Below are 16,546 nucleotides of genomic sequence, written 5' to 3' on the forward strand. Positions count from 1 at the left end.
ACACAGAGACAGCTGCCACTGGGCTGTGTACAGCTTTGTGTCACACAGAGACAGCTGCCACCAGGGTGTCTCACTGTGCTGTGTACAGCTTTGTGTCACACAGAGACAGCTGCCACTGTGCTGTGTACAGCTTTGTGTCACACAGAGACAGCTGCCACTGGGCTGTGTACAGCTTTGTGTCACACAGAGACAGCTGCCACCAGGGTGTTTCACTGTGCTGTGTACAGCTTTGTGTCACAGAGACAGCTGCCACTGCGCTGTGTGCAGCTTTGTGTCACACAGAGACAGCTACCACCAGGATGTCCCACTGTGCTGTGTACAGCTTTGTGTCACACAGAGACAGCTGTCACTGGGCTGTGTACAGCTTTGTGTCACACAGAGACAGCTGCCACCAGGGTGTCTCACTGTGCTGTGTACAGCTTTGTGTCACACAGAGACAGCTGCCACCAGGGTGTCCCACTGTGCTGTGTGCAGCTTTGTGTCACACAGAGACAGCTGTCACTGTGCTGTGTACAGCTTTGTGTCACACAGAGACAGCTGCCACCAGGGTGTCCCACTGTGCTGTGTACAGCTTTGTGTCACACAGAGACAGCTGCCACCAGGGTGTCTCACTGTGCTGTGTGCAGCTTTGTGTCACACAGAGACAGCTGTCACTGGGCTGTGTACAGCTTTGTGTCACACAGAGACAGCTGTCACTGGGCTGTGTACAGCTTTGTGTCACACAGAGACAGCTGCCATTGTGCTGTGTACAGCTTTGTGTCACACAGAGACAGCTGCCACTGGGCTGTGTACAGCTTTGTGTCACACAGAGACAGCTGCCACTGGGCTGTGTACAGCTTTGTGTCACACAGAGACAGCTGCCACCAGGGTGTCCCACTGTGCTGTGGACAGCTTTGTGTCACACAGAGGCAGCTGCCACTGTGCTGTGTGCAGCTTTGTGTCACACAGAGACAGCTGCCACCAGGGTGTCCCACTGTGCTGTGTACAGCTTTGTGTCACACAGAGACAGCTGTCACCAGGGTGTCTCACTGTGCTGTGTACAGCTTTGTGTCACACAGAGACAGCTGCCACCAGGGTGTCTCACTGTGCTGTGTGCAGCTTTGTGTCACACAGAGACAGCTGTCACCAGGGTGTCTCACTGTGCTGTGTACAGCTTTGTGTCACACAGAGACAGCTGCCACCAGGGTGTCTCACTGTGCTGTGTGCAGCTTTGTGTCACACAGAGACAGCTGTCACTGTGCTGTGTACAGCTTTGTGTCACACAGAGACAGCTGCCACCAGGGTGTCCCACTGTGCTGTGTACAGCTTTGTGTCACACAGAGACAGCTGCCACCAGGGTGTCTCACTGTGCTGTGTGCAGCTTTGTGTCACACAGAGACAGCTGTCACTGGGCTGTGTACAGCTTTGTGTCACACAGAGACAGCTGTCACTGGTTTGTGTACAGCTTTGTGTCACACAGAGACAGCTGCCACTGTGCTGTGTACAGCTTTGTGTCACACAGAGACAGCTGCCACTGGGCTGTGTACAGCTTTGTGTCACACAGAGACAGCTGCCACCAGGGTGTCCCACTGTGCTGTGTACAGCTTTGTGTCACACAGAGGCAGCTGCCACTGTGCTGTGTACAGCTTTGTGTCACACAGAGACAGCTGTCACCGGGGTGTCCCACTGTGCTGTGTGCAGCTTTGTGTCACACAGAGACAGCTGTCACCAGGGTGTCTCACTGTGCTGTGTGCAGCTTTGTGTCACACAGAGACAGCTGCCACCAGGGTGTCTCACTGTGCTGTGTGCAGCTTTGTGTCACACAGAGACAGCTGTCACTGTGCTGTGTACAGCTTTGTGTCACACAGAGACAGCTGCCACCAGGGTGTCCCACTGTGCTGTGTACAGCTTTGTGTCACACAGAGACAGCTGCCACCAGGGTGTCTCACTGTGCTGTGTGCAGCTTTGTGTCACACAGAGACAGCTGTCACTGGGCTGTGTACAGCTTTGTGTCACACAGAGACAGCTGTCACTGGGCTGTGTACAGCTTTGTGTCACACAGAGACAGCTGCCACTGTGCTGTGTACAGCTTTGTGTCACACAGAGACAGCTGCCACTGGGCTGTGTACAGCTTTGTGTCACACAGAGACAGCTGCCACCAGGGTGTCCCACTGTGCTGTGTACAGCTTTGTGTCACACAGAGGCAGCTGCCACTGTGCTGTGTACAGCTTTGTGTCACACAGAGACAGCTGCCACCAGGGTGTCCCACTGTGCTGTGTGCAGCTTTGTGTCACACAGAGACAGCTGTCACCAGGGTGTCTCACTGTGCTGTGTACAGCTTTGTGTCACACAGAGACAGCTGCCACCAGGGTGTCTCACTGTGCTGTGTGCAGCTTTGTGTCACACAGAGACAGCTGCCACCAGGGTGTCTCACTGTGCTGTGTGCAGCTTTGTGTCACACAGAGACAGCTGCCACTGTGCTGTGTACAGCTTTGCGTCACACAGAGACAGCTGTCACTGGGCTGTGTACAGCTTTGTGTCACACAGAGACAGCTGCCACCAGGGTGTCCCACTGTGCTGTGTGCAGCTTTGTGTCACACAGAGACAGCTGTCACCAGGGTGTCTCACTGTGCTGTGTACAGCTTTGTGTCACACAGAGACAGCTGCCACCAGGGTGTCTCACTGTGCTGTGTGCAGCTTTGTGTCACACAGAGACAGCTGCCACCAGGGTGTCTCACTGTGCTGTGTGCAGCTTTGTGTCACACAGAGACAGCTGCCACTGTGCTGTGTACAGCTTTGCGTCACACAGAGACAGCTGTCACTGGGCTGTGTACAGCTTTGTGTCACACAGAGACAGCTGCCACTGTGCTGTGTACAGCTTTGTGTCACACAGAGACAGCTGCCACCAGGGTGTCCCACTGGGCTGTGTACAGCTTTGTGTCACACAGAGACAGCTGCCACCAGGGTGTCCCACTGGGCTGTGTACAGCTTTGTGTCACACAAAGACAGCTGCCACTGTGCTCTGTACAGCTTTGTGTCACACAGAGACAGCTGTCACTGGGCTGTGTACAGCTGTGTGTCACACAGAGACAGCTGCCACCAGGGTGTCCCACTGGGCTGTGTACAGCTTTGCGTCACACACAGATACAGCTGCCTCAATCTTGTGCCACACAGAGAAAGCTGCTAGCGAGGGTGTGATGCTCCCACTTGATCAGACTGCAGCAGAAGTGCATTGAAGTGGTTGAGATGGGACGGGATGGGTGGAAGGTGCTCCTGAGTTTCTGGCGCAACGCAAGTGAGCCCGTGAATGTTGGACGTAGCTGTAAGTTGAACTTCTCTCACACTGTGTAGCCAACCGTGCCAATCGGAGGTGCCGGTGGGGGGGAAGGAATGCAAGCTAAACACAAAAAAAGCATAATGGAGTTTTTTTGGGTTAGATCGCGTAAAAATATAAATGTGTCGTTAAAACCCGCCACCACCCGACACAGCCAACTCGTAAGGGTTGTCACGTAAACTGAACGTGCCAAATCGTCACTAGTACAGCAACACCGGTGTGTGTTGGAGAGCCAAGCCACAACATTTACAATCTGAGTCCGACGTTTCGCCAGTGATTACAACTAGCTTCATCATTGCCGCGGCGACCTAACTCCAAAGAGACAAAATAGATAATAATCATGTTGGCGGTGAAATGCTACCTGCGCGTCTTCAAGGTTTGCAGTGCGCGCTCATCACCGACTGATGTAAAGGTTGTCTCAGTACCGCTGTGAAGGCCACCTTCAGTGTGAATTTCTCTGGGACGCTTTTGTCTTTTGAATTTAGTACCGCACTTCCGATGTGATTTTGAATTATGTACTTTCTTATTGTTTACAATCTACAGGGTTTAATAAAACTCACGCAATGATGATGGTCATGATGCTGATGCTGCTGCTAGCACGTGCTCACTACCGCTGTTTAGCGCCCCTGGTCGAAGCCACGATGGCTGTCTCAGAAGCTTGGAGTCGGTGTCTCATCAGCAGTCAGGCTCGCTTGAAGCAATCATTTATAACTCTCGTCGAGAGAGAGAGAGACATTACTAAAACTAAACATGACACCACCCCATATTCTTGGTTCTTTCGGTAAAGTCACGTAGAAGGGAAACAATAAAATAATAAAAATATAAAACAATAAAATTATCGCGACGTTTCAACTGCAACACAAGCAATCATCATCACCTGATGATTGCTGATGATGATTGCTTGTGTTGCAGTCGAAACGTCGTGAGAATTTTATTGTTTTATATTTTTATTATTTTATTGTTTCCCTTCTACGTGACTTTACCGAAAGAACCAAGAATATGAATCCCTGCAGTCACGGAAGCTTTAAATCAAAATATGACACCACCTCAACTAAAACTATTAAAACAATCTTATTTTACCAGGTAAGGCCCACTGAGCTATATAACTCTTTATCAAAAGCGACCTGGTCACAAATGATAGGTCAACGAAGTGGATTATCACGTGGAAATGTATAGCAGCCAAATACTCTAAACGCGTGATGTTGATTCTAAATGGGGAGGGAAACCCCCGGGGGGAATTCCACGCAACCACAAGGAGAGAGACACGCAAACTCCCAAATATACGGGCGTCAGTGTCGGGATCGAACCCACGACCACCTGTATACCAGGCGAGGTAGTTAACATCTCTTAGCCACCGTGGGGCCTCAGAGGCGCTAGGAGGACGATCAAATCGCAGCGGATAGACGACGCAGCTCCCCAGGACGCACGCAGGGCCGTCACGTGGGAGTGACAAGGGGCGATGGTGGCACACCACGAAGGGGTCTGGTCAGGCGCCGTTGGTCAGCAACCCGCAGCGGATTGGCCAATTCCATCTCCCTCCTGCTGCTGCTGCTGTCTCTGTCCCACCCAGTGAAGTTGGGACATGTTATCTTCTTCGCCTGGCATACCGGAGGGCGTGGGTTCAATCCCGACCACTTGCACCGCCAGGTCAAGGCCCCGCTGAGCGGTGTAGCTCGTTCTTTCAGAAGCGGCCTGGCTATCACAATTGATGGCTCAAACAAGTGGCTTATCATCACGTGGACATTTACAAAAGCCAAATACTAATACATGTATTTTAACACGTGTATTTTAACACGTCAGTATGAATGTGTCGTAGCCCTCCACCACCCAACACAACCAGTAAGGTTTGTCACGCAAACAGAACGCGCCAATTAGTTTACTACTTCAGCCCACCGGTGCTTTAGAGAGACAATCCACAACATTTACAAATTGTATGCGACTTAAATTAGCAAAATATGCAACTAAACAAATACAGCCCTACATCAGTAGGACATCTTCATTCATCACAAAATGAGAACATCTTGTAAATGTGTTTAGAGGTATGAAAGTTACCCCTAACGGTATTCTCGTGAGCATAACACATTTCTTATCAAAATGCGCAACTTTAAATAAACATAGACAACACGTTCTACTTAATTAAATAGACTTTTTAATAAACGTTTTCTCCTACAAGATCAGAGTGCAGCGCCACATTAAATACGCACTACAATGACAATAGTTTAAAGAGATTTAAAGTGTGTTTTATTTTGGGAGGGGGGGGGCAGAGCTTTGTAACGTCATTTTTGAGGGGGGTTTGACTTTTTGTGACGCCATGTGACGAGGGGGGGGGGGTCAAAAATCGTCCAAAATCGCGTGACGTCATTTATGGCCGGCCCCTTAAACAAAAGGAAGGAGCAGCAATGGGCTCTCCTTTGTCTCCTGCTATAGCGATCTGCACATGGGAGACTTTGAAGTAAGAGCTCTTGATTCAAAGTTCATTAAAACAATCTTCATGGTTTAGATTTGAAGATGACACTTTGGTTGTCTGGCCACATGGTAAAGATACACTTAATGAATGTCTAAATCATCTCAATTCGCAAAACCCGGCCATCCAGTTTACCATGGAAATGGAGGTGACTAACACACACTCCCGTTCCTGGATATTTTGCTCGGTAAAATAACAGACAGCGTTCACCGAAAGGAAACGCACACTGATACCTATCTGAATGCAGATTGGCATCATCACCCCGCACAGAAATCATCTAATCAAGACGCTCATACATCGGGCTCACACAGTGTGAGATGGTGAAAGTCTGAGGAGAGAGATTAAACATGTTAAAGAATGGCCACCATAATGCTCGAATTAACAGAGCATTGAATGCTAAACTAAGATCGAACGGCAATACTGCTGAAAGCGATAAGGTTATTAAAACAATTACAATACCATATATTGCAGGAGTAACTGACAAATTAGCTCGAGTTTTGGAAAAAACTACAAATCAGAGTAACATTTGGCACGGTACACAAATTTTAAAAAATCAGTATCTTGTACTAAAGATGAATTGCCTAAGTTATCAACAGAAGGTGCGTATCGGATTATTTGCTTATGTGCCAGATGCTATAATGGACAGACGACACGTAACATTAGCGTATGACTAAAACAACACCAAATACATATTAAATACTCCCAAATACAACTGTCGGCAGTTGTAAAACAAGCTTGCCAACAAGGAGACTCAATTGATGTTGATAACGCTCAAGTGTTGTGTAAAACCAATTATTACTGGCCGAGACTAATTCGAGAATCCATTAAAAGTGAGAGATACAAATGATTTCAACCGCTCTGCCAGCTACAGGCTTAGTGCGGCCTGTAAGCTTATTATTAAATCATACATCTTACAACTGCGTTCCTTAAAGAGGAAACACATACTAATTAACTGATTACTAATCTATTATACAATTACAATACCCCCCGCCCCACCCTCTGATTTCTGCACCTGAATGGTTCAGTGATGACGTCGTCCTGCACTAAGACCGGACGTAGGTGGAGGGCTTCACGATTCTGGCCAATCGCCCGATGATTCTGGATGTAATTACCAGCGAAACGCATTGAAATTGTAAATGTTGTGGATTTGCTCTCCAACACACCGGTGGGCTGAAGTAGTCACTATTTGGCGCGTTGTTTACGTGACAAACCTTACTGGCTGTGTAGGGTGGTGGAGGGTTACGACACATTTATACTTTTGCGATGCAAGCCAAAAACCTTTATGATGACGAATAAATGCACGTGGATTCTACATGTAGAGGGAAAAACCGGAGGACCCGGAGAAAAATCCACACGACCACGGGGAGAGAGAGACACGCAAACTCCAAATATACAGCAGCAGGCGTCAGGGTCGGGATCGAACCCATGAACTCCTGTGTACCAGGCGAGGTAGTTAGCATCTCACCACGGAGAGAGAAACACGCAAACTTCAAATAAACAGCAGCAGGAGTCAGGGTCGTGATCGAACCCACGCTCTCCTGTGTAGTTAACATCTCCTAGCCACAGTGACAACAGGCGTAGCCCTACAATTGCATTGCTCCTGACAGAGCCCAAAATAATTCAATCTGAAACCATGATCAAAAAGACAAAGATCCCCGTATAGCCTGTAACAGACTGTAGTGGCAAGTGCTGTTAGCGAGCACCTATGAAGGCCAAAACTGCACACGAGGGGGCGGGTGGCCAGCACCACGCCCGACCGCCTTTGTCTCCCCAGTGGCGATGTTTACACACCGCTACACCAGGTACTCATTTGAGGCTGAGTCGACCTAGGGGAAGGCCCAGGACCGGTTCAGATAATCGTCGCAGGTGTTGCCCGTGAGCAGGAATTGAACTCGTGTCGCCAGGTTTGTAGCGCAGCGCAGCGCTAACCACTACACTACCGCTCCCCACAATAATCACATACACACACACAGACACACACACATAAACACCTAATTTGAGCGCCGTTCAACTTAACACTGCCGCGGTTATTTTTATTTATTTTGCTGACTGAATTGAGAGCGCGGTCCCAATGTTTTGTGCCACACTCACACGGACGGTCGCGCTCCCCCCGGGACGAGGCGCTGGCGCAAACGACGACGGCCTGGGGAGGGGGGGGCGTCGTGGTTGTCGTGGTTGTTGTCGTGGTTGTTGTCGTTGTTGTCGTGGTTGTTCTCGTGGTTGTTGTTAAACCAGAAACAATCACGAGCGGCGACGCGACGGAGAGACGACTCTGAATAACAACCTGCATGGATCGGCGGACCAATACGCCTCCTAACACGGAGCTGTCTCTCCACGTAAAATATAAAAGTAAAAACAATTTTTTTGGTTTGTTGCATTTCATCAGCGGCCTTCCGGGAGTGTACATAGCATGAGCAGCCGTTGATTTGAGACGAGCAAAAAATTACTTTGGTGGTTAAAAATAAATAAAGTGTTGAAACACAACGTGCAGTGCCGGATTATCCCAGTGGCAAAGTGGCTCCACGTGCTGCTACGGGCCCCGCACTTTCAAGGGCCCCGCGCTAAATGCTTTCAAGCCATCAATTCCGGTTCAGTGATCCTGCACTTGCTCTATTACTATAGTACTATACCGCCTTCAACTTTTACGAACGACTATTATCCGGCTGTATATAGCAAATAAAAAAAATACAATTACTTGATTATGCAAGTATTTTTTTACGTGTTTTAATGTTAACGTTTTTTTTATTTAGGGCCCCTTAATAACATAATATACTCCAGGCCCCGCACGAGTTTAATCCGGCATCGCACACAGGCTGTGTCAATCTTGATTTGAAGCTTTCAGGCTGTGTCGCCAGCAGTCAGCCTCACCTGAGTCAACAATGCTCGTGGACTGCCCAGATGTGAGAGGCGAAGGACTCCGATTCTCTACTCCCCGATTCTCTTGAAGCTGCGCGAGTCCAGAGGGCCACGGGCGGCCCCGAGTGGCCTTTAGTGCGGCCCCTGACAATACACAGCGAGTGAGAACACCTCATCATCATCAACACCTCATCACCATCATCATCAACGCCTCATCACCATCATCATCAACACCTCATCATCATCAACACCTCCCCATTATCATCAACACCTCCTCATCATCATCAACACCTCATCACCATCATCATCAACGCCTAATCACCATCATCATCAACGCCTCATCACCATCATCATCAACACCTCCCCATCATCATCATCAACACCTCATCACCATCATCATCAACACCTCATCACCATCATCATCAACACCTCCCCATCATCATCATAAACACCTCCCCATCATCAACACCTCATCACCATCATCATCAACACCTCCCCATCATCATCATAAACACCTCCCCATCATCATCATAAACACCTCCCCATCATCATCATCATCAACACCTCCCCATCATCATCAACACCTCATCACCATCATCATCAACACCTCCCCATCATCATCATAATCACCTCCCCATCATCATCAACACCTCCCCATCATCATCATCAACACCTCCCCATCATCATCATCAACACCTCCCCATCATCACCATCATCATCAGCGTGCTGCTGTCAAACCCCCAATGGTTTCAAACGTGTGGCGACCCTCGCAGCGACGATGTCTTCTCGGCGCAAAGTGGCCGCGCCTCTCAGAGAATTAGCGAAGAGCGCTGTGCTCCTAGTTGGATATAAAATTCACTATAGCCACGAGCGTCGTTGTGGAGAATGCAAATAATGGAAGAGATAAGCTGACGATACGACACTCGCTCCAGTGTGTTGCTCGCCTTGAGGCACTGCTGCTTGAAATCACGCACTCCCAGAAGGACGTGCGGCTGATGGATTGTGCGAGAAATGCATTTTATATTTTACGAGGAGATACGGATTATAAATATGTGTGGAGGAGGCGGCATTGTCCGGCTAGGAGGTGGCTACCTGGAGTTGTTAAAAGAGTTTATCATTAATCAGTGAGTCCTGCCCGCTGCGACTTGCAATTCACAGAGACGATGGGCACGTCACACGCCACTACATCACTGCATATTTTGCCGGATTCGAAAATGGCACTGCAAAAGCTCTCAATTAAGGATCGCACGCAAACAGGGCACCAATTATCGCCTCCTACTGACAGCGGACGAACGCCCCGAATGACTCGGTAATGTACCTGTAAGTTGAACTTATTTCGCCAGCGTACGTAGCCGACCGCGCTAATTTGGAAGTGAGGGGTGACAGACGACAAAGCAAACACGCTAAAGCAGTTCTAAATCATTTAATTTTGATTTGAAGCTTTCGTGAATGCAGGAATCCATACTCTTTGGTTCTCTCGGTAAAGTCACGTAGGCATAAAATAAAATAAATCACGACGTTTCGGGCGCAACACCAAGCAGCCGTCACCAGGGTGGCTAGGAGATGTTAACTACCTCGCCTGGTACACGGGAGGTCGTGGGTTCGGTCCCAACCAAGGCGCCTGTTTACTGTATTCGGAGTTTGCTCTCCCCATGGTTGGGTGGATTTTATTCCGGGTCTTCTGGTTTTCCCCTCCACATTTACAATGAACACGCGCTTAGAGTGTTTGTGCTGCTAGTGTGGATTTCCACACACGATGAAAGTCACTTCGTCAAAGCCATCATTTGTGTTGGCCAGGTCGCTGCTGACAAAAAAAGAGCTAAACACGATCGTATAGCTTAGTGGGGCCTTGCCTGGTAAAACAATAAAATGAGTAGTTTTAGTTTATAACACAGGTTCTGGATTGCGATCTATCCCCCCAAAAAACCCCTGTGTTATGGATGACATTGGTCGCGAAAGCCTACGACGTGTTTAACAGTGTTCGTTTATATTCTTTGGATCGAAACTTCGTGAATTGTTTTATTTCATTCCTACCTTCGTGACTTTACCGAAAGAACCAAAGAGTATGGATCCCTGCAGTCACGACAGCTTCAAATCAAGATTGTTAGTTTAGTTCAGTGAGGCAACAGCAGCCCTATCCGGCAGGGGTCGTGCTATAGTGAGATCTATATACTATAATTGGTATTCACATCACCAAGTCGCCTTGTGTTCCTGAGTGCCTGGCTGGGGCTGAGAGAACTACTGTGTTCAGTGAGGCCGCTTGCCACCAAAAATCATCCACAAGTTCGATTCTATCTCCCGAAGCGGCAGCTGAAAACGACGGTGCAACTGCTGGGCCATCCCTGACGCCGAAGCGAGGCCTCGCCCCCCAAAGCGCGGGGCCCGGGGCGGTCCCCCCCCCCCCCCCCCCCCCATTAATCGTTACCCTAAGGGACGGCTCTGGGGTGGGTACAAGTGGTCAGAAATCCTAACCCACAAATTGTCTCTGTCCACCACGGCAGTGTTGGGGCTGACTCTCAACCACCTCTCCCACCAACACGTCGGGCCGGCGTGGAAGAGTAGACCAAGGGTTACCCCTCGACTAGAGGCTGCCTGCTGCTGCTGCTGCCGCCTTAGCAAAGCTCGCCCACTCCAGTGTAGTAAGCACTGCACGGGTGTGAACTTCCTTCGCACCGTACGTTGGAGGGCTCTTCCTCTTCTCCTTATGCGTCTCTGCGCCTCGCTAAGATTCACCGACTGATCGCTGCCCCTCACCCCCCACCCACTCCCGCCTCGCGTTGGCGGGAAGAAAAAAAAAGGCGGCGCGCGCGCGCAGAGCGTTCGCATCGGCAGCGGCAGCAGCAGCGGCAGCAGCAGCCGCCTCAGCGCCGCACAAACGCAACAAAAATTACCGCCGCCTCCTCTTTTTTTTGCAACAAATTTCGTCAAAAAATAAATATCGGTTTACCTCAGATTTTTTTTTTGTTTACACGTCGTCGTTTAACGTCCACCCCGGAAATATTTTGCGTATTTTTTTCTTGTCGTCGCTGTGTATTATTGTTTTGGTGGCGTCGAGCGGCGCCTGTGGCCACCACCACCACGACGCTCGAGCCCGGACAAAGCCGTGAGAGGTAAAATCCACACCACCACCACCGCCACCACCGCCGCTAGTTCTCACTCAACCATCGCGGGTTTTTTTTTAAACGAACGGGACTCGTCTCGCGCATTGCGATTTTATTTTGTGCGTTTTGTATTTAGGTTGTAAAGGTATTTTTTTTTTAAATGAGATTGCGCGCAAATTCGTTCAGCTACGCGTGTTGACTATCAATGGCAACAACTGGAATGTTACGCATGAATATATTACCGTACATTTAAAAACAAATGTGTATTTTTTTTAGTTGAATATCCTTTTGGTGTTACATTTAGTCAGTTGTTTTTGCCATTATATATTTTGCAATGTAGGATGGAATTTATAAGGATATTTAAAAAAAATATATATTTACCTGGTGCGATGTATGTGGCTGTGCCCTTTAAGGGTCCAGATGTGGTGATCAGCCCAAACCCAGCCTAAAATTCCAATGTCATGAATACCGATGATTTAACAATTAATATATCAATTGATATACACTACGAACAACAATTGCCTAAAATGTTAGACGTACATTAGCATGTACATAACACTTTTTACTATTTTACGTTGCATTGATAATTGGTACACATCTTTTGTGTGATGGTCACTTATTTGCATACGATCCACATATCCTAATTTCGAGGCCTCGCTCACAGCAAGATGGCTTAAGATCATTGCGTTAATAAATACGTAAAATAGATGGCAATTTAGCAATGTTGTGATTTAAAGTAACACAATTGTGGTTCTTGAACAATTTGTCAGAAATGGAATGAGGGGGGTGTTAGAGTTTCTGGGTAGGGTGTGGGATGAGAGGGCCGTGTGTGTGTCTGTCTGTGTGTCTATGTGTCTGTCTGTGTGTCTATGTGTGTGTCTGTCTGTGTGTGTGTGTCTATGTGTGTGTGTCTATGTGTCTGTCTGTGTGTCTGTGTGTTTGTGTGTGTGTCTATGTGTGTGTGTCTATGTGTCTGTCTGTGTGTGTGTCTATGTGTCTGTGTGTGTGTCTGTGTGTGTGTCTGTGTCTGTCTGTGTGTCTATGTGTGTGTCTATGTGTGTGTGTCTATGTGTCTGTCTGTGTGTGTGTCTGTGTGTGTGTCTATGTGTCTGTCTGTGTGTGTGTGTCTGTCTGTGTGTGTGTCTGTGTGTGTGTCTGTGTGTGTGTGTCTGTTTGTGTGTGTGTCTGTGTGTGTGTCTGTCTGTGTGTGTGTGTCTGTGTGTCTGTCTGTGTGTGTGTCTGTCTGTGTGTCTGTCTGTGTGTGTGTATGTCTGTCTGTCTGTGTGTGTCTGTGTGTGTGTGTCTATGTGTCTGTCTGTGTGTCTGTCTGTGTGTGTGTGTCTGTGTGTGTCTGTGTGTCTGTCTGTGTGTCTGTGTGTGTCTGTGTGTGTGTGTCTGTGTGTGTGTGTCTGTGTGTGTGTCTGTGTGTGTGTGTGTCTGTGTGTGTGCGTGTCTCTGTGTGTGTGTCTGTCTGTGTGTGTGTGTCTGTCTGTGTGTCTGTGTGTCTGTCTGTGTGTCTGTGTCTGTTTGTGTCTGTGTGGGTGTGTCTGTCTGTGTGTGTGTCTGTTTGTGTCTGTCTGTCTGTGTGTGTGTCTATGTGTCTGTGTGTGTCTGTTTGTGTGTGTGTCTGTGTGTGTGTCTGTGTATGTGTGTGTGTCTGTCTGTGTGTGTGTCTGTTTGTGTGTCTGTCTGTGTATGTGTCTGTGTGTGTGTCTGTGTATGTGTGTGTGTCTGTCTGTGTGTGTGTCTGTGTGTGTCTGTCTGTGTGTGTATGTGTGTGTGTCTGTCTGTGTGTGTGTCTGTCTGTGTGTGTCTATGTGTCTGTCTGTGTGTCTGTCTGTGTGTGTGTGTCTGTGTGTGTGTCTATGTGTCTGTGTGTTTGTCTGTCTGTCTGTGTGTGTCTGTTTGTGTGTGTCTATGTGTGTGTATATGTGTCTGTCTGTGTGTGTCTGTCTGTGTGTCTATGTGTGTGTCTGTCTGTGTCTGTGTGTGTGTCTGTGTGTGTGTGTCTGTCTGTGTGTGTGTCTGTCTGTGTGTGTGTCTGTGTGTGTCTATGTGTCTGTCTGTGTGTGTGTGTCTGTCTGTCTGTGTGTGTCTGTTTGTGTGTGTGTCTGTGTCTGTCTGTTTGTGTGTGTGTCTGTGTCTGTCTGTGTGTGTCTGTCTGTGTGTATGTCTGTCTGTCTGTGTGTGTCTGTCTGTGTGTGTGTCTGTCTGTGTGTGTCTGTGTCTCTGTCTGTGTGTCTGTCTGTGTGTGTCTGTCTGTCTGTGTCTATCTATCTGTCTGTGTGTGTCTGTCTGTCTGTGTGTGTGTCTGTGTGTGTGTCTGTCTGTGTGTGTCTGTGTCTGTCTGTGTGTGTCTGTGTCTCTGTCTGTCTGTGTGTGTGTCTGTGTGTGTGTGCCTGTGTCTCTGTCTGGCTGTGTCTGTCTGTCTGGCTGTGTCTGTCTGTCTGTCTGTGTGTGTCTGTCTGTGTGTGAGTCTGTGTGTCTGTCTGTGTGTGTGTCTGTCTGTGTGTGTGTCTGTCTGTGTCTGTCTGTGTGTGTGTCTGTCTGTGTGTGTGTCTGTCTGTGTCTGTCTGTGTGTGTGTCTGTATGTGTGTCTGTGTGTCTGTCTGTGTGTCTGTCTGTGTTAACTCTGTACGGGGGATCTTTGTATGTCTGTGGGGGAAGCTGGGCCATGTAGCCCGCATGCCCAGCCACCGCATGCCCAGCCACCGCATGCCCAGCCACTGGATTGAGGGGGCTAAACGGGCGTACCACGGGCTAGAGAAGAGACGGAGTGATAGGTGAGTGGGTGGGTGAGTGAGTGGGTGAGTGACACGGGCTAGAGAAGTGATCAGTGAGTGGGTGGATGGGTGAGTGAGTGGGTGAGTGACACGGGCTAAATAAGTGATGGGTGAGTGGGTGAGTGACACGGGCTAGAGAAGTGATGGGTTAGTGGGTGGGTGGGTGAGTTGGTGGGGGAGTGGCACGGGCTAGAGAAGAGATGGAGTGATGTGGTACAAGAGGATGTGGAGTTTAGTGGACTTGCCAATGACTGGTACCAGCGGTGTCAAGATCGGCCTCTGTGGAGGAGGCTCGTGAAGGACGCAACTGGGCAGTTGGAGGCAGTCGCCCTCCAACAACAACGGAGGGGGGAGGAGCGACGCTCACAACAACGAGTGGATAAAACACAGCAGGTTGGCACAGTAGGGGGCACAGGTGGTGGATCAGCCAGCCCATCTCAGTCATCTTAGTCAGTCGACCCGTGGCACCTGGGTCTGTCCCGTGACCTGCCAGCAGACGTTCGACACTGCACGTGGCCTTAACGTGCACCTAGTCTGGCACAAGCGCCGTGGTGGCATCACCACCACTTCATAGCGAATGGCGGCTGTTATGGGGGAAGCGTGCATTTGTGAGTTATACTCACTCTGTTACGTGCAGTTGTGCAAGAAATCTACATTGAAAACTCATTTGTTTAGAAGTGTTTTTGTGTGTTTAGTTTGTTGTCCTTCCCCCCGGACCTCCGATTAGGGACGGCTGGCTACGTACGGTGCGAAAGAAGTTCAAAGTGCATGCAATGCATGCATGTTTAAGACCGAACCAGGAGGGGGATTTCTCCACAACTCTGGCTGTCGCCTGATGAGCCTAATTGTAATTACCAGCGAAACGTCGTACTCGAATTCTAGATGTTGTGTATTTACTCATAACTAATTGGCACGTTTTGTGTACGTGACAACCCTTACTAATTGGCTGTGTCGTGTGGTGGCGAGTTTAACGACGCAGTTATATTCACGTGATCTAACCCAAACACCTCTATTATGGGCATGCATGCATGCGGGCACATGCATGCCTTTGTGTGTGCGTGTCTGTGGGCATGCGTGTGATGAGTGCACTGCGCTACGAACCCGGCGACCCGAGTTCGATTCCCACTCATTGCTCACAATGACGAATATCTGAAATGGTCATGGGCCTCTCCTACAGTGAGGGAAAAAAAGTATTTGATCCACTGCTGATTTTGTACGTTTTCCCACTGACAAAGAAATGATCAGTCTATAATTTTAATGGTAGGTTTATTTGAACAGTGAGAGACAGAATAACAACAAAAAAATCCAGGAAAACGCATGTCAAAAATGTTATAAATTGATTTGCATTTTAGTGAGGGAAATAAGTATTTAACCCCCTCTCAATCAGAAAGATTTCTGGCTCCCAGGTGTCTTTCATACAGGTAACGAGCTGAGATTAGGAGCACACTCTTAAAGGGAGTGCTCCTAATCTCAGCTTGTTACCTGTATAAAGACACCTGTCCACAGAAGCAATCAATCAATCAGATTCCAAACTCTCCACCATGGCCAAGACCAAAGAGCTCTCCAAGGATATCAGGGACAAGATTGTAGACCTACACAAGGCTGGAATGGGCTCCAAGACCATTGCCAAGCAGCTTGGTGAGAAGGTGACAACAGTTGGTGCGATTATTCGCAAATGGAAGAAACACAAAGGAACTGTGAATCTCCCTCGGCCTGGGGGTCCATGCAAGATCTCACCTCGTGGAGTTGCAATGATCATGAGAACGGTGAGGAATCAGCCCAGAACTACACGGGAGGATCTTGTCAATGATCTCAAGGCAGCTGGGACCATAGTCACCAAGAAAACAATTGGTAACACACTACACCGTGAAGGACTGAAATCCTGCAGCGCCCGCAAGGTCCCCCTGCTCAAGAAAGCGCATATACATGCCCGTCTGAAGTTTGCCAATAAACATCTGAATGATTCAGAGGACAACTGGGTGAAAGTGTTGTGGTCAGATGAGACCAAAATGGAGCTCTTTGGGATCAA

General features: G+C 48.7%; 1 protein-coding gene across 4 annotated transcripts in view; it reads left to right on the forward strand.

The window, feature by feature from the left end:
* The first annotated feature begins 11,051 nt into the window (after nt 1-11,051).
* LOC116955782 (gamma-aminobutyric acid receptor subunit alpha-2-like) overlaps nt 11,052-16,546 on the forward strand; it is an 80,180-nt gene continuing 74,685 nt past the window's right edge. Inside the window, exon 1 of one of the 4 annotated variants that reach the window (XM_076053409.1) lies at nt 11,052-11,743. The gene's annotated coding sequence lies outside the window, so the exon portion shown is untranslated. The remainder of the gene's footprint in view (nt 11,744-16,546) is intronic. The other 3 variants (XM_076053411.1, XM_076053410.1, XM_032977105.2) reach the window with 3 other exon arrangements.

This window comes from Petromyzon marinus, chromosome 61 (genome assembly GCF_048934315.1).
Source record: "Petromyzon marinus isolate PM22_M1 ecotype Great Lakes invasive population chromosome 61, UKy_Petmar_22M1.pri1.0, whole genome shotgun sequence".
Classification (NCBI taxonomy): Eukaryota; Metazoa; Chordata; class Hyperoartia; order Petromyzontiformes; family Petromyzontidae; genus Petromyzon; species Petromyzon marinus.